The sequence below is a fragment of the Pteropus medius genome, unplaced genomic scaffold (genome assembly GCF_902729225.1).
Source record: "Pteropus medius unplaced genomic scaffold, Ma_sr-lr_union100, whole genome shotgun sequence".
Classification (NCBI taxonomy): Eukaryota; Metazoa; Chordata; class Mammalia; order Chiroptera; family Pteropodidae; genus Pteropus; species Pteropus medius.
The window spans coordinates 8,875,197-8,894,765 of NW_024350319.1; positions in this window are offsets into that span (position 1 = coordinate 8,875,197).

Here is a 19,569-nt window from a genome sequence, read left to right on the forward strand (position 1 = left end):
GTAATTATAACTTTAATACATTCTTATATATAAGCAGTGCTCAAGCAGTATTCCTAAAACCAAGAAGTATAAGTAGGAAATAATCCTTGGGAGAGTTGATTTCATAACTGGATTTTTTGGGTAGCAGGTGTTCTTGAGAATAAGGGCAACTATATTAAAAATAACAGCTCCATATGCATAGAACATAAACTACACAAATTGGCCTCACTGAATATACATTCGGTGCTGTTCCCTCCATATGAATGAGCTCTGCCGCAGCAGCTCTGAACATTTGCTCTTGAACTCTGGAACTCTGGTTACAAATGGGGTTTGTAACGTTATGATAATGAGAAGCCGTATTTTAAAAGAGATCATTATTAAACTGCTCTGCCTTAATTTGGGGTTGCCTTCCTATTTCCACCCAACTTTATTTGGAATGAGTTGCAATTTCTAACCTACTACTAGTAACAGAAGCTCTGTGTGATTAAGACAATAAATATATTCACGAAATGTAAATGCAGCTTTTGAAGCTTTAAACATCTGCTCTGAAAATAAAACTTTTACAAACACACAGTCATGGGCAAAATAAAACCTTTCTTCCACGACAATTTTTATGGAACCGAAAGGTCTGAAACACAAATAACGGTCTCTTCCTCAACCCAATGTGCAGATTTAAGCTAATTCGCATGTAATGTTGGTCAATTGTATGAGCCTTTATACAGCTGCAGGGCACTCTCAGTCTTTTGCACTGCTTTAGATAAAATTGTTCAATGGGGCTAAATTCTACATTCAAGTTTCAGTTACGACAGGATCTATAAATTGAAGTATCCAAAAATCACTGCTGGTTTTATTACTAATTTTTATTGGCAATGTTTCACAATAGAAACAACCTCATGTCAACATTTAGTAAATCTTTGCCCTGTTTATCTTTTCTACCCTAAAAATACAATACAGAAGAGAAACCACATATTCAACTCTCTCCTAGTTTAGTAGTTCTTCAGTGTCAGCCAGGAACTTGAGTAGTTCTTCCAGTCCTACATAAATTCATTACCTCCTTTAAAATCAGTTTGACGTCGTTGAAAAATTACCCAAAATATGGTAAGAGTTTTACAGATATTTATCACCACAACAGTAATAATAAAGAAAAAAAAAAAAACTACAATCAACTCAATGTCCAAGAATAAATGGAATGATTACATAAAGGCTGATAAATCGATTAAATAAAATATGCAGCATTCTGTAGGATTGTTACACAAAATATATATATAGCTAGATAAAAATGTTTCTGGCATAACAAGTCTTCACATAAACCAAAAGAAGTCCATTCTCTGATGCTTTAATTGAATCTACAGATGATTGAGCCACATTACTACTATAAATCATGTTTGAAAATAGTTTTAAAATTATTCCCTGATAGTTTTCATTTCTGACAGTTTTCACCTCACCCATCTCTCCATAAGACAATATTGTTTAGGTCACCTCCTTCACACATATTGTTTTATCGAATCCTCATAAAATCCTAAAAGGTAAATAATATTATTAGTTCACTAGAGTAGTTATTATGAGTGGCTTATCCCAAGACATTAGGTATATTTAATTGCCTTTGGGGATCCTGTTCCTACAGGTCAATCCAGTCACCAAGTTTTACTTGCTACAGTGACTAAATATCCGCTTTTCTAGCAAGAGAAAATAAAAGTCCTCATTTTTGAGATACTTTCTAGACCAGCATTGACCAGTAGAAATATAATGCAAGGCACACGTGCAAGTCATGTATGTGATTTTAAGATTTCTAGTAACTACAGAAAAAAAGTAAAAAGAAACAGTGAAAATTATAATTTTTTTTACTAAGTCTTTGAAGTCTAGCCTGTGTTTTACATTTACAGATCATCTCAATTCAGATTAGCTACATTTTAGGTGCTCAATAGCCACATGTGGCTAGAGGCTGCTGTCTTAGACAATGTAGTCGAAGACTGAGTGATTGTGAGAGAATGTTGAAAATACTTACATAAGGTAAATTAGGACACAGTAAGCATTGCTCTGTAACACCATGAACTACTTAAGACAATAATCTCATTTATGTAATTCAGCAGTAGATTTTATTACCACTCCCAGCTGAAAGCATAACAATTTTTTTCCCTTTTCTTTTTTACCTTTTTGGCATATCATTTTGAAACCAGTATGTGTGTGACTTGGAGAAAAAAATATTAGCAACTCTTATGGAGCATAATAGAATAAAAATATTATGCCATTGGGATAATAAGATGTCCTGGTTATGAGACAACTAAAAAGTAGTCAATGTATCCTACGTCTCAAAATGAAAAATTGCAGTTCAAAGAGAGGCCTTCAAGGATGACTTGCATGGGTTCTAAGGACCGGAAACTTTATCTTTAGAGGCAAGTATTTATCACCACCAGTTCATTTCACATCACACTAACGGTATTCCCACAGTTAGGTGTTTCTGCAAGAGCAACTAAGGAATGACCCTGGAAAGATAAAGGCTTTTGATAACAACCAAGCTTTCAAATCAATCCTCCGAGTAGATTTAAAAATAAAATTAAATGAGGTCCACAAGTGAAACTAAAAGTTTCATTTTTCAAAAACCCCAGAGCTTTACTTTACAAAACAGTTAAAAAAAAAAAAAAACCCACAAGAGAAGAGAATGGGCACGCAAGAGAAAACAAGTGAATGTTTAGTTGTGCCCCCATGAATGTTTTTCACCTGCTGCCACAGCTAAAATTAGGCCTCCACATTTGAAATAATCTTTCTGCAAAAGTTAGTTTATGTTATAAAACCCTTCTGGAACAGAACAAGAGAATTTATAGCCTAAAGAGGACGACCGCAGCGAAGTAAATAGGCATCTAAATTATTTTATATAGTGTGATGACTGCCAAAATATGGAAGGTGTGGTGGAAGCACATAAAAGGGGCTGGAACCCAGACATGAGGGAGAGGGTATGTGATGAGGTCAGCTTCCTGGAGAAAGTGAAGCCTAAGCTAAAGCTACACCTGGGCAGGTGTTAGCCTAGTGAAAGGAGCTTGAAGCACAGGAAACAGGACATTGCAAGGCCAGTGGTGAGAGAAGCACGGCATGGCAAAAAACTGGGAGAAGCAAGGGAGGCAGCCGGAGAAATGAAGCTGGAGAGTGATGTGCGGGGACATGACCTCGAGGCCCCTTTATAAACTAAAGACTCAATTTTGAGAATAATGGAGCGCTACTTCAGTTTTTGATTGACTGCTTCTGTATTGACCTCTGACCTTTTTGGAGTTCCTAATTCCTAATTCTTTGAAAACTCCAGAACTAAAGCATTTTAAAAGGGCTTCAGGGGAAAAGGCAAAAATTAATTAAGCATAATTAATTCAAATACAACATTGGGGGGAAAAAAAAGGCGGCTCAGTCAAGTTCATTCATTCGACTTGGAAAGTTAGTGTTTTCTCTATGATTCTTTGAAGATCCTTTTTTTTTTTTTTTCTTTTTTATGGCCTGGCTGTGGTTTCTTTGGAGTTTCATAAAATTAATGGCTTGTAACATCTCATTAGAGCGCAAGTCTAAGGGCACCTTTCTCATCATTGCCTGAATCTCAGCTTTAAAGGAGATCCCCAAGGATGGAAATTTTCCTGAGAGGTGGACTTTTGTTCTTTCTGAGGACTTCCTTTTAATAAGGGAAAATTTTTCAAATCTCTCTCTCCCTACACACACACACACACACACACACACGCACACACATGCACACGCACACACACACGCACACCTGACTCAGAACAAGGGCAAAAGGAAGGGAGAGAGGAATGGCATCAGCAGCTTTCAGGATCATTGCCTCTACCTGACCATATCCTTTTTCTCCCAGTGATGGCCGAGAAAGCGCAATCCTCAATACAGCAATCATCCTCTTGAGAGTACGCCTCTTTTTCAGATATTCTCAGTTTTCCTTTTCTAATTTGTGCAAGGTATTTCCTCTCTCTGGCATTCCACTACTCTCTATTTCACATTAATTTACTTTTGCTGACTGCCTTAAACTGGCAGCTTTTTCTTAGCTCAGTCTCTAAACCCTGCGAGTCATTGCTTAAGGCCATTTACTCTCACTCTATCCTTAGGGAAGATTAAAAAAAAAAAAAAAAAAGCTAGTTAACAGCCTCTGTCCCAAAATTCTGCACATTCTTAAGAACCATAGTCAAGAAGCCACTAACCCTTTTATTCTCTGATCCATATTTGTAATATCACTTCCTAAGCATTTTAATTTTCCAGCCCCCAGTCTATTTTGTGGCATGTCCTGGAAAGTCTTCTCAGGCTCTTCATACCCTCACTAAGCAGAGTTGGGTGAGATTAGACACCACATTCTATTAGGACTCTGGCTATTCAGGACAATAGGCAGAGCATATATATAAAAAAAAAAAAAAATAGTGAAACCCAACAGGATGCCAAAGAGAACTGAATAATGAGCCTACTGGGCATTTATTCTTCCTACTCCCATGCCATTGGGAATAAAGCTCTCAAACAAGATCAAGGAACAAAACCAGAATAAAAAAGGCTCATGGCAAAATTAGGTTATCTCTAGGGTGAGCCATGCAGGAGGAAATGTACCAAGCACCTGTCTGTAGTGCGTTTCTGACTCAGTCATGAGCACCAACTTAATTCATTCTTGAGAGAATGAAACCAAGGCATTTATAAATGCAGAGCTGTTTAGACTTGCGACTCATTCTGCAGAGTTAATAACATTTTTGAGGGTTCATTAATCTCAACAAGCTTAAAAAATGCATTTTCGTGTTCTTGCTCTTCAACTATCATCTTTACAGTATATTTTTACATAAATAATTGGTTAGGGCTCAAATTAAAATAGCTTTGACAATTATCAAGCAGGCTAAGGGTTTTTGAGCTTGTGCTGGGATGTGAGATATCTGGACTTCGGGGTGCCTCGAGACCATGTGTTATCGTATGATAACATTCAACTCACTTCTTTCTAAGCCCATAAAATCCAAGTTTTTCATCTAACAGCTGAAATGACTACGTTCTGTTCAGATAATATTCCCTTGCTGAAAGGTTAGTCTCAATAGAATTTTTCCGATTAAAGTATAAATGTGGACTAGGATTTGTGTCCCTAGCAACCTGGGTGTCCTCAAAAGTATTGAAACCCTGTCTTCATATCACAAGTCCTGTAATGCTTCGCAGACCATTTTGTCCTCTGTATTTAAATCTTTCTCTTCACAGACTAACAAGTAGGAAGCCTTCATTCTTCCAAATATTATAATCTTTCTTTGTGGCATGCACTAAAGACCTCTGGTATGATGAATTGTCATCTCCTTCAACCTCTAAGGTAACTGGCTATAAAATTATTTTATGTTCCTAGTAATCCTAGTCCTCTAGTAAAAATACTAGCTGTAATTCAATGATGGCACTGGTATTATTCATAAAGCATTCAAACTGTACGTTCCAGTTTTAGAATGCCATCAGAACTTCCTGACTGAATTACAGTCTAGCATTCAGCTGGGTGTCCTTTTTTTCTGCATGAAAATTACTCACAAGCATTTCCAAACACCTCCGGGGCCTATGTGGAGGTTCCAAAGGGATAGACACTTTGCATAATCCCTCAAAAACTTCTTCAGGGACATTTAAGAGCCAAGAATTGCATAAAGCCATTAAAGTTAATGCTGGTTAAAATTTTAAAATACAAACAAAGAGCTCACAAAATGAAAATGTATAGGTAGTTTTCCAAAGAGAAAAGATGATGTCTGAAGATATTATTCGATTTCACTGGCTGGTTTCCAAAGTAAAATTTCTAAATTGATGACACAGATTGAGACTAACAGCATCAGCCAGTTTTTGGTGAGGTAGAAGAATGAATGGGGCTTTGTTTGTTTGTTATTGGAGGGCGGGCGGCTTTTTTGGCGCTGTTCTTTGCTAAAAACACTTATCTATATGCCATAAACAAAATGCACTCAAGCATAGGTGTTTCATTAGCCTCTCTTCCATGGTTCGGAAACATCTGTGTTTACATTCAAGAAACAATAATTTTATAGATGACTCTCATTGTATTCAGCTTCTCTGATTCTAGCACATAATCAACACCTTATTGTACAAGCTCTTTCTTTGGTCTTAACCTTATTTTTTCCTCATGTATTTCCCATAATTTTATAAATTACCTTCCTTTTTAATAAGAATATAATCTTTTCCTCTGAATCAGTCTTTTTAGACTTTGTCCAATGGCAATACATCCAGCCCAGATGACAGTGGAATATTTAATACTAGGTAATGTACTGGTCTTCTAATTGCAAGCTCTCTGGTTCTGCAATGTAGCCGTGTCATAGAGTCCAAATATTTTAATCCTGATTCAGTATATGCAAGACATATAGACATGACTTTGTTTTACATCTGTATCTCAGACTCTGTGTTTCCTTTAGACTTGTTTTGTTTCATCAAAACTATGCTAATAAAATGTGAGCAGATTTGCAGCCTCATTGAATATTTAACACTCCTTCATCAAATTAGTTCACTGTCAACAGCAGATTTTATTCTAGGATCTAAGGGGAGGAAAATGACAATAATCCGATAAACAGAAAAGGTAAAAACCTCAAACAATATATATTTTGATTTCACTATCATACATTCTGTACTTTCCACCATTTCCTAGGCATATTTTGTTGATAGTAAATTTGTGCAATCTTGACCTATTAGATGCACTTTATATTTCATTATTAAATAAAGTCATTTAACAGTACATAATAAACCCAAATTATACATGCTCCAGGATAATTATCCTTAGGTATACTTAAATTCATCCATTGTAACACATTATTTTCAATCTTATAATACTAATTGTTTCAAATAGACACCTAAATGCTAATATCCTCCTCTGACTTTAACATTTCCTGGATTGATAATCAGCAAATTGAAGTTATGGTCATTCATAAAATTAGGTAATATAGGTCACTGGCTAATCTTGATAGTAGACACTTATGTGTAACTTTTGACTAGAATGTTTTGTTTTGTTATTGTCAATTAGTAGGCCAAGTTATTTATAAATTCGCTTTCTGAGGCCTAAGATTATGTGGCTCAAGCACACTTTCAAAATGGCAATACAAGAGAAAGCCCTAATCAGTGGAATTTTATACCTGAAGTTTTCTTATTTAAATATGATCTTAGTGGGTTGCCTTAATCCATGATCTTAGTGGGTTGCCTTAAAAGAAAAATCCAGAAACTTCTGTTTTGTATTGACCTTGCGGTAAACAATCTCATTGTTCCTTTTATATAATTTGGTTTATAAGGCATCCCTTAGTAAGTGGAATTTTAAAATAATCTGAATTCTTCCAAAGTGCCACTCTACTAAGATGGTCCTACTAAGACCTCTGGTAAGAGATCACCAGCAGTTCAACTGCCTGCATAAAATACCAAATGGCATAAAATAAAAATGCTGTGGATCACCCTAATTTATTCACACATCAGCAGGAAGCTAAATGAATATAAGTTCTGTGTCCTCTCCTACTTGCCCTCCGTGTCATCTATGAAAGAACCCTTCATAAGGTGAAATAACATCAGTAATAATGATTTTATGCCTCACCTCTTAAATATTCACACCTCAGCAAGAAAGCAAATGAAGACAGTGGCTTTTATGTCCTCTAAGTGTGCTTTCAGTATCATTTGAGGAAACTCTTTCCAGAGACAAATAACAATCAAATAGCAGATTTATTTCAGAAGATGGAAAGGCAAAATGAGGAAGGTATCTAATAGAGATTTTCACAGATGAGATTTGAAATTATCTCTTTTGCTGCTCCTCTTGGGAAGAACCACCTCTCCAACAGCAAGGAGATTAAACTCTTCTGAACAAATATCATTTCACTGGCTACTCAGAAAGATCTACTTTCTTCAATAGTGCGTGCTTACTTGTCCATCCAGAATTCCATACCACCATTCCTTCTTTTAAAATATCACTAATACCCTATTCTCATTTCAGCAGCTTCACCAACGTCCTTTCATTAATGTCCCCCACTATTTTCACTGCCACTGTAATATCTATTTCTCATTTAGAACACTTAGCCATCTCTGAATGTTTCAGAGGATGTGAATATGAAAACAGGATTAGGAATTAGGGCTCAGAAGACCTTGGCTCTACTCAGAGAGGCAACACAGCATACGAATTAAGAGTGAGGGCTCAGAAAGGTTAAATATGTTGATCCGAATCCCAGCTTTACCAACCACTAGGTATGTGAGGGTAAGAAGCTTATTTAACCTCTCTGGGATTTTTCTTACCGAGAAAATGGGGATAAAAACAATACATAGCTCAAAAGGTAGTTATCAGTATTAACAAGTAATAAATGAAAAGCATTTAGAATCATACTCAGTAGCCTAAATGCTAAATACATGTTGGCTATTATTACCAGCACACACACACACGCACGCGCGCACACACACACACACACACACTATGACTATGCGAATGGCAACAATCTCTCATGTTTGGTTCCTTTTCTGAAAAATAGAAAGATTAGATTGGGTCTCTCTAAAATTACTTCTGGTTCAAAAACATCAAGAGTTTGAGTGTAATACAAGTCCTTTTTTTAAAAACTCTAAGACTAATAGCAATCTACTCTAACTCGCATGGGGGATGAAAATGGAAGTTCGTAAAAGAAACATATGGCACAGTCCCTACCCTTAAGAATCTTAAAATCTTTTGTTTTAAAGAGTAAAAATGTTTCATTTACCCCCTTCATATATATATTCTTTTTTCCTATATTACTTGATAAGATTTTCAGGAAAATCTGAAATACTAAGAAAATTCATTTATAGAGTAAATGGTATGATATATTATGAAATGATATCAAATCACACGATGTGTTAAGGTTACCAACTACATAAATTTGAAAATCGAAAAATAAAATCTATGATTAAAATATGAAAACAGGATTTTCGTTCACATTCAATTCATATTTCCTGAGCATCTACTATTTATTGGGCATAATAATAAATTAGAGGAAGCTTTAATATGAACATTTTGAAGAGGGAAAAGGAGAGATGAAATGAATGGCTTGCCACCTCAGGACAGGGGGGAAAGAAACAGTATTGGCCAGACAGCCTGAGGGAAAGAGTGGTGCTACTGCAGAGGGTGATTAATCGATCTAAAATTATGAGGTAAAGAGGCTCCTTGGGTATCATTAAAAAATGATCGCACCTAACTTGGTTCCCAAATTAGTATATCATTTAAAACTACAACTGCTGCTATTGTTGTCTATGTCCTAAACCGCAAAAATAAAAAGAAAAGAAAAAAAAATCTTAAAGACATCTTGTTCCTTAGACCCACAAATTATCTAATAGCACAAAGGATAATTTATTGAAAAGTTCTCATAAATTGAAATAAGATGAACAGTTATGCTCTAACCAGGATCTAGAAAATGTAACAAGAAACATCCAAATGGGGACATAAATAAGATCCTGGAATCGAAAAGTTGCTGAAATATTCAGGGGATTAAACTCCCTCTCTTTTTTAAGAGAAAAGAAAAGAAAATATTATTTTTATTTAAATACTCTTATTTACAAATTTTTATTTCAAAAAATCATATGTAACTACAAGTTAATTCTGTTATTTTAAAAATAATAAATAAGAAATGAGGACGTTGGGTTAGATTATTTCTAAGGAAACTTCTAATTCTAAAATTACATATGCTTTATCTAGTAATATGAAAATGCTTGGACATTTTCAAATATGGTATTTCCTCCATGAAAGAAAGTTTAAAAAACTTTGCTCAAGACAGCAAATAAAATACCTGCTGCTAAGAGAATCTGCAAAATTTGACATATCTGTCTGTTCCCTGATATAGACAAGAAGATTATTTCACACCTAAGTCAATCAAGTAAGTCTTCAAGATAATTTGTGCTTTAAAAAAAATGCAATATGGGACATGTGTGTGGGGGGCGGGGTATAGAAGGAATGATACTGATGACACTAGATAAACAGTTTTGGTTTTTCTTTCTTTTAAATGAAAATAAACAAAGCTTAATGAGGCTGAATTCAATAGAAATAAAGCTTATTTTATGCTTTTCCTATTAATTTGCCAAAATTCAGAGGCAAGAAACACAAATAAATGATTTACCTTCAGAGAAAGTAGCTTTTGACTTTAAAGTCAATCGGTCTTTTTGAAAAGCAGAAAGAAGCTTTTTAACTGTCAGATGAAACTGTCATTTTCTGTTCAGAATGCTACTATTCTTGATGTTGTATTACATGTTAACAATATACCTAGAGAGGCCTTAATTACTTGCTTCTTTTATGCTTCCTAAAAGAACATGGAAATGAGACACCAGTTGAATTTAGGACATGTGGAGGCTTATTTTCAAAATGACAGAAGGTAGAAAAGAATGCAATATATTTTGTGGTAAAAGTGCGCAATAGCTAAAGTTCAACAGTGGGATTCTGGAGATCTAGGGTTCACTTCCAGCCCTGATACCAGGCTCATTCATTCAGTCATCAAATATTTATTTAACCACTACTATGTGCCCCTGTCCCTATGGAATCTTCAATGCCTAAGAGGCGGGAATAGGGGAAAGACAGAGACTAAATTAATCCACAATTATAAATTGTGACAATGAAGAAAGAGACAATGTGTAATGAAAAGGAATAACAGGAAGGACTTTGATGAGTGGTCAGATAATGGCTTTTTAGAAGTGATGATACTTGGCTGAAACTTGAAGTATGAAAATGGAAACAGCCTTGCAAACATGGCAAGGAAAACAGCTCCAGGCACAGAAAAATATGCTCGTGCTATGGCCCTGAAGCAAGATGGAGTTTGGCACTTTCAAAGAATTTGAAGAAGAAAAGTGTGAATCACACATACAGCACAGAAAAAGACGTCTTGTCTAAGACTAATAAATTATTCAGGGCCTCAAGAAATAATCCACATGAGCTAGCTGCAGAGTTGATTCAGATCTCACTGAACTGTGATTACTTCAATGAAGTCCTATGTCAAGGAACTCTTGATTTTTGACCAAATCTAAATAAAAGTAACAAAGTACTGAGCAATTTCTACATGAATTTGGAAAAAAAAAAGTGTTCAAATAATCTGGATTTTTAAAAATCACCAGTCTCTCATATTTAATCCTCCAGATTCATTCTCATTCAATTATGCATTAAGGTGTTGGCAGTACCCAGAAATACTTGAATTTTTATTCTTTACTTATTTCTCTAAGACAAACTCTGCCATGTGATAATGAGATGCATGTGACATTTCCCTGTAATTATAGCACTAATTTGTATATTCTGTGGTGAAATGATGTGATGATATACATAAAACTTGCTAAAAATGTGTATAATTAAGGCTGATGTCTAGGATAGCTGACTGAGACCATTTCCAAAGCTATGAGAACTGTTCTCCAATCCAAAATGAAAGTATCCTTCATTAGTGAAAATAAGCCCAGGATTTATTCAATAAATTTAGAGAGTAGCAATAACAATAAAAATTCATGTGTGCGAAGGAGAGATGAGTCAGAGAGCTTTAATGGCATGAAAATATTCTTAAAATTTCTGCTTCATAGCTCTCGCCTCAATGACTAAAGTGGTTTACAACCAAAACAGTTGGATGAAAAAGAGAAACATCCAGCCAGCTCCTAGATGCTCTGTCATCATTTGTGCACACACCATGACCGTGGATTATAGAATACGAGGTCTACAGCTAGGTTGTTTGTTTGTCTGTTTGTTTGTTTATTTGTTTTTAAGATAAGGCTTCTTTAGGCTTAAGCCCTTGAAAAATCAGAAGCAGCGTTAAAGAAGATCATCTATGTTTTGGCAGATAGAAACTTCAAAGGAATGGCCTGTCTGTGTCAATAGAATCTTGATCGCATCTCCTTTTGTGATGGAGTGAATGAACAAATGAATGGAGTACATTTGGCAAGTCAAAAACAAAAAACAAAAGATAACAGAAAAAAATCTTTCAAAGAAGCTGACATAAAATAAGTAGATTTTAATATCTGAGGAAGGATATTTAAGAACAAATAACATGTCTCCAACTTTTTTTAATAGCAGATTTATTCACTTTTAATAAGCAAAACAAATCATTTGTAGCTACTAAACTAGGAATATTAATTCTTTACTCAGCTTAATTATATACTAATCCATATGAAAAGTTAAAGGAAGAACAAGAGGCCAGATAAATTATAACATACTGAATCCTCCTTAGGGTATTTGAGCACTAATAAGGATACTAAAATTCACACTCATTAGAACCTCAACTACACATGAAGACATTAAATTGTAAAACATTTAATAAAATAAAATAACAATAAAGAAAGTCAATAAAATGTCAGGAAAAATAAACAGTGAGGCAACAATGCCTCTATGTAATATTCATCTATTATCTTAATGAATAATCTATTCTTCCTACAAATCACTACATAAAAGCTATAATCGCTCTGATTTTCTCATATCTCAGCCAAAGAAGGGTTGAATAATGCACAGGATATCTAAGAATATGAAAGAATCATTATCAGTTACAGTTATTACTAACGTAAGGAAACAGAATGTTACATTTAACCACTGAGATTAAAGTATTTGTCCTTTTAAGATTGGTTATGTCTTTAATGAAGGTGTTTTGGGGCATCTGTGAGTTTCATGATTCCTTGTGTTCTTCACCTAGAAATGGCTTCTTTCTGGGATTTCTATAAAAAACACATTGGAATAAATGCTTTATTTATTTATTTAGTCAATGGGACTGCTCTCTCTATTGAAGTAATGTTTACTATTTATGAAAAGAGCACTTTTCTCCAAACTGTTTCATGTTACACTTCAGGTCAACATCTGAAGGATAATTATTGAATCTAGTTACTCAAATCCTATTTCATGCCCACTGTTGTTATCTATCTAATCTTGCCACTATTGCTTATTAAAGAATAATTTGTAATAAATGCTTTAAAATATTTTTAGAGCTTGAATCTCTCCCAAAACTAAGCTATGTGTCCCCACACATTAGACACAAACTTTTCTCTCTCTCAGTTTCCATTATTTTTACCCACCCTTCAACATTCCTGACCACATTCACTCCATTATTCTAGATGTTCACACAGGCAGAAAGCAGAGGCCAGAGAGACAGGATGAAACAGCATCTAATATTAAGATCTCAGAGATATATTTAAAAAAAAAAAATTAAGAAAGTATTGTTATTGACAGAGGAATGTATCTATAAGAATAGTTTTAAATGCTTGAGTCTATTTTGGTGAGACTGTACCTGCATTTGGCCAACAGAGGTAGTATGGGGTGTAAATAGGGTGTAATATTATGGGTGAACTACAAATGAAACATTAACAGTAATTTCTTTTAAGTTCAAATAACATAAAAAGTTTATGCTGGGAGCACAGAAAAGAAAATTAATCCTACCTGGGGTGGTCAGGGAGAGACACTGTTCTAGGTGAGCACAGCCAACACCAAGGGTGATCTTGGTATCCAACTTTCCTTTCTTCCTTGCTGGAGAGTCCTGATTTTGTCCAATGTCTACCTTCCCTCTTATTTTTCAAAAGTAAATCCTTTTAATCCAAGAATCATAGTAAATCCTGTTGCCCTTTCTAGGGAGTGGTTTAGTCAGGGTTTACCATGGCACAATCCTAGCAAAAAGCTGTAGTAAATCTTCCCCATAAGTTTGCTGGGGCTTACTGGGAAGATTTCCCCACTCTGAAAAACAGACACATAGGAAAAAGATGTATCTTTTTTCGGCGGGACATTGTTACAACTGGTTGCGATGCTATCTTGCAACTACAAAATAAGTTAGCCTGAGGTCAAAACTGATATACTGAGGATCAAAGAGTTTTCAAACGGCAAGAACCTGGGTTCTCAATAATGTCGATGAGATTTGAATTAACTAACCCTGGAAAATCTAGGTTACATAATACATTTCATTATTAAGTCATGTGAGCTGGAGATTTCCTGTTACTGCAGTTGAAGGATGAGTATGAATTTGATATGTGGGAGGAGGAGAGCAAAACAGGTATAAGAAACAAGATATATAAAGTCAAAAAGTGAGAAGGAACACTTCTATAGGATAAAACTGGGTAAATAAGTACACTTTTGACTTTTTAAAGAGTTTCCTGGTTCTGTGATGCTTTATGTTTCCCCCAAAGCATATGCAGTCATCCTTAGAAAATGTGTAGAGTTCAGAGCAAGTACCACAGAGTTAAATAAACTCATACACATGTGCATGCATACACACATGCACGCACATACTGTATTAATTAGGGTTTGGGTACTATCACAAGGTCTGCGATAGTACCCAATATCAGGAAAATATCAGGCTGTATGAGAAAATCAGTTGCTTATTTCTAAAGAAAATTTATTTTGTCTTAAAAAGAGAAACAGTTTTAATACTTTTTTTGTGATTCTGACAAGCGATAGTCAGAATGTGGGGTTTTTACATCTTCCTTTTAAAATTCTACCCGCAGTTTTATTTGTTGCTACCCTGAGAAACACCGGAATTTATTTTAGTGACTTAACAGTGGTTAAAAAAAAAAAGATCTTGAAATACCTTGTAGCTGACTGGACACAATGGGTATGTTACTTGTTTTAATGAAAACAGGGATATACTAGGCCCTGAGGTTGATTTCTCCATGGAGGAGATTTTTGGCCCGCTTTGCTCTTTTGACTCGTCCTTCAAATATCACATTTGAAAACACCACGTAAGGAGGTTGATGTGCCAAGTCAAATTTTTTTCCTTGAAATGTACATCATGTGTAACATTTCAAAGGTCATTCATGAATGCTTTTAAATTATAACAACTGATATACAGATGTATTATTGAATTATACACTTAAAACCTACATAATTTTATTAACTAATGTCACCTCAATAAATTTAATAAAAAATAAAAATAAGATAAATCTATAAAACCTTAAAAATAACTAAATAAATTATAAAAACTGAGAAATGAATTGAAATAATCTAGACTGTCAAAACCTTAGTAGCATAATGGAAATATTTCCAAGATTGTACAAGAAGCTTTCTCTATTCAAGATGGCATTACTGAGGTCCACTATTTGCCAAGTGGCTATCACAGTACCTGGCACAAAGGAGGCATTCAATACAAATTAGTTGAAAAAAAATGAATAAATGAGGATTATAAAAATAAAACAGTTCCTTACCACAAAGAGATTACAGTCTAATAAGGGAGAAATGCTCAGATATAACCATAAGGCAAGGCGATAGATTCTGTAAAGAAAATACAAAGTGCTAAGAAATAAAGAAATTATTAAATACATATAGCTAAGACTAAGGAAGACTTAGTCATAAACACAATAATAGAGATATATTTCTAGAACAGGATTAGAATCTAGAAAAGGTCATGTTTTCAATCTAGGAAAGTAAGAAAAACTCTTGTTATTTATTCAACACCTCTTCTCTTCATGTTACTAACAAATCTCACCTCCACCTTGCCTGACCACAGACCCAGTCAATAATGTTACCCATCCATTGAGCACAGTGGCTTGGATGAGGTATGGGCAAATGTCCAAAGTTAGAAGGATCAAAACTCTTCCCTAGGACTTTATTATTTGGAGCTGGCAAAGTAGTACTCTTTATTATATGGTTGCAAAGTTCTTCATATTTAAGCCCTGAAATGTCAAAGACTATGGCCCTTTCATATGAAGAGGTCTCTCTGAAGTAGAATAAAATAAAGACAAAATGCAAATAAATGGAAGAAGGGTTATGAAAGAAGTGAAATGGAAGAAGTTATTTAGGTTCCTGATTCCAAACACGTCCAGCTTCATCCTTGTCCTTCACAATTACTTGAGCTAATTAAGTCCCTTTTTTTGTTAGATTTTTGTGTGAGATTTCTGATTTTTGAAACCAAAAGAACAGTAATACATACAATACCAGAGGATGTCAAGCCTTTGGCTGTCTGACAATTTTTTCCCCACAATTAACCCTGGATAGGATTTAAATATTACATGTTCAGCCAACTGTCAAAAAGAACAAAGGCATAATTATATACATTAATATATATGCAGTATCAACTTATATGTAGCTAACAATACAGCCTCAAAATACATTTTGCAACAACTGACAGAAGTGTAAGAAAAAATGATAAATCAGCAATAAAAGGAAAAGCTATCAGAGAAAAAATACACATTAACCACAAGTAACCACAGTAATTAGATTTACAACAGAATCATCACCCATAAGAGAGACCAAAAAACAATATAATAGCTCTTCAAAATCCTGAGGAAAAATAGCTTTTAATATAAAAATTTACACTGAGCTAAACTGCCATCTAAAAATAAAGATAAAATACTGACGTTTTCAGATATGCAGTGACTAACAGACTATAAAGCAATCATCCATTATAGTTCATAAGAAACAATGATAACTGTAAAAATATTTATTTTTGAGTATTGCTATATTTAATTATTAGTGACTACCAAAAAGTAAATAATTTTAAGTGTTTAAAAGTACAAAACTAAAATTCTAGATAACAAAACCAAGAGAGAAACATGAGAAGAAGAATGCTAGTCAATGGCTATTTAAAGCAGCTAAGGTTCTTATCATGTTTGGGGGGAAAGGGTAAGAATATAATCTAACTTAAAATTGTTAGAAAAAGTCATGATTATGTATAAATTAAGGCTTCTATTTCTGACAATATGTTGGACTGAATGATCTGAAAATATACCACTCAACTATTCAACAAATACTACCTAAAACATAATTTTTGGCCCGTGGTTCCCAAGAGGTCAGATGTCATGGAACATGTACATTGCATATACTCAGGTGTCATGGAACATGTACATTGCACATGTCATGGAACATGTACATTGCATATACTCAGTGTGAACTTTCCCTTTCCCACACATCTAGTCTTAAACATATCTAAATCAAGGAACCAACAATAAACTTTCATAATTAAAACTATTGAAATATTAGCACCATCTTCTTAGAATTTGATGTTATTTTACTCAATTTAATCATAATTTCCTCTTTATAAATTTAAACCTTATGTTGCATTTTTAAGATATGCATAGGAAAATATAGCATTCATACTGGTTATTAAATCTGTTTTCCTCAAAATAATAGCAATTTTCAAGTTTGATACTAACATTTTAATGCTAGTACTGTTATTTTTACTTTAGTCTTCAAAAATATTTTCTATTTTACTAATACAATGAAAGCAATTCAATTGATCTATGTTTTTCTATGCAAAGGGATTAGTCAGACAAGCTCAGTGGAAGAAAGTACATGTTATTATCAAAATCATATTCTTTAAATCAGCAGGTATGCAAATTTTCCTAGAAATAAATTTAATCTAGTTTCAAATATGGACTATTTTCAAGATGAGAGAACTCATTCATAGTTCTGCAAGTACATTTCCTCTCTCAAATTACAAAATTATATGCAGTATATTGAAAGTCAAATTTTCACTATCAGCAAATATAATCAAAACAGGTTTGCCTAGTGTTTTGAATATTTGTCAATATATTTTATACACTCAAATAAGACACAGGAGCTTGCAGATGCAGCTAGGTAGCCTTTTGCTATTCTATGTCTCTTTCTGCTAATATGATGGCAGGAATATTTTTCAATACTTTTTAAATTGGAGTAAACATACTCATTCCTTTGTCAAACGTATAGATGTGGCCAACGTAAATATGCTTTAAAAATCATTAACCACTGTGGTAGAGAATAGCTAGCTATTCACCAAACCATTGCCCCTTTTTCCTGGGCACACAGCTCTACTACACTTGCCAGCGGTTAAGTGTGGCCATATAACTTAATTCTGAGTTATGAAGTGTGAGCAAAAGTGACAGGCCTTACCCATACAACCCTCCCATCCACTATCTTGTTGTCAAAGCCTAAGTGATCTGGGAAGCCACCTGTTGAAAGTGGCAAACCAACAGATGTCAAGATGTTTGAATGTGTAGAGCACAGTCTCCCAAACCTGATCTCTCCCACTCCCAACTCACAAATACAATATACCTTTGTGGACCCACATCGTTAATGTGTCAGCAAGAAATATACTTCCACTATGTTAAACCATGACAATTCTAAAGTTTATTTGATATAGCAATTCGTTTGTTGGAATCAATACAGAAAATCATTCCTTAAATTGGTACACTGTGATAAAACTATAACCTGCAAAAACCTGCAAGATAGATCAGGTACCCACTAAGCTTATAGTTCTGCCCAGCCAGAGATTATACTTCTCAGTCTCCCTTGTAAATTAGTATGGTCTGTGGCCAATTCTCACCAGAACAGGAGCAGAAGTGATCTTTAAAGGCACTTTCTCCTCTCACATCCTCTCTACCAGTGCAATCTTAGAAGCTATATGTTTAAGATGGAGGATTTATCAAATAGAAGGTACCTAGGTGGCTGGGTCACTGCTTAGAGGACAGTCAACTCTACCAGTTATGAATATGAGGCATGTTTTTCTTTATATGAAAAAGAAATAAACTTCTACCATATTAGAACCGTTACACATTTTTTAGACTTTTTGTTACAGCAGGTATCTTAACTGATAAAACACTCTGAGACTCATTTGTCAGAATGAAGCAAATCATTTCTGCTCATTAACACAATATTGGCAAAGTTATAGAAAACTGGTGACAGAATCTTAAAAACATCAAATCAGTAATCATTTCATTTCAAAGTCAGTATGGCGGGTACAAAGTTTAAAAGGCTGGGTAAGGGGTTCTGAGAAACCTAATCTTAAATGCCAGATCTACCATTTACTAGTTGTAGTATAGGCTTGAATGAATAAATTTGTCATCTTGGATCCTCCTTGTTCTCATAAATAAAATGGGCAAAACCTATAGTACTTTATATGATTGTTATGGCAATATCATAACATATATGACATGCTTAGGGCAAAGCATTAAGTAAAGTGACTAGTTGATACTCTTTCCTCATCCTATAATAATTTCAGGGTATTAAATAAACCCTAGAAAAATAGTAATTTGTATCGGTATACAAGGTGACTCTTGAGAAAATTTAATTTAGTAAAAGACTACAATCACTAACTCCAATGAACATTAAAAAACACAATACAAGTACAGATGAATAGAGTGAGGGAGGGACAAAGAGCCAGTCTTTCACCAAACACATCTCAGTGAAAGTCTCTCAGGCCATTATTCCCCTCTTATCTCTCGATTCCTCTGCCCCTTCTCATTTCATCCTCCTTCGCTTCCCACTGAAAGCCTAAAAGACAGTAACAAAATAGATAATGGATCAGATAATTCTTTGTTAGCTGAGATTTTGTTACTACGTTCCCCCAACTTGCACAAAACTTAAAGATACCAGATCTTGCTCCTTTTTCAAGTTAATCTCGCATTATTAGGGTGAGCTTTCTGGCAGGCATAACTGATAATAATAGCAATACTTTAATGTTTGCTAAGCATTCTATAAAGTTCAAAGCACATTCACATTCATTTTCTCATTATAATGAAAGCAACCTGATCAAGTAATATCTACTAAAAGTAAAACTTTGCTGCCACATCACCCCAAAGACAGTTGAAATAGTTTACACTTCAGGCTCTTACACAGAGAGTTCTTGCTGAAAAACTGTGCTCCTCTGATGATTGTTATCTGAATCAAAAGCCTCAGGCATAGAGAAATGGCAGATGCCAATGAATAATGCTAAAGCTAAATGC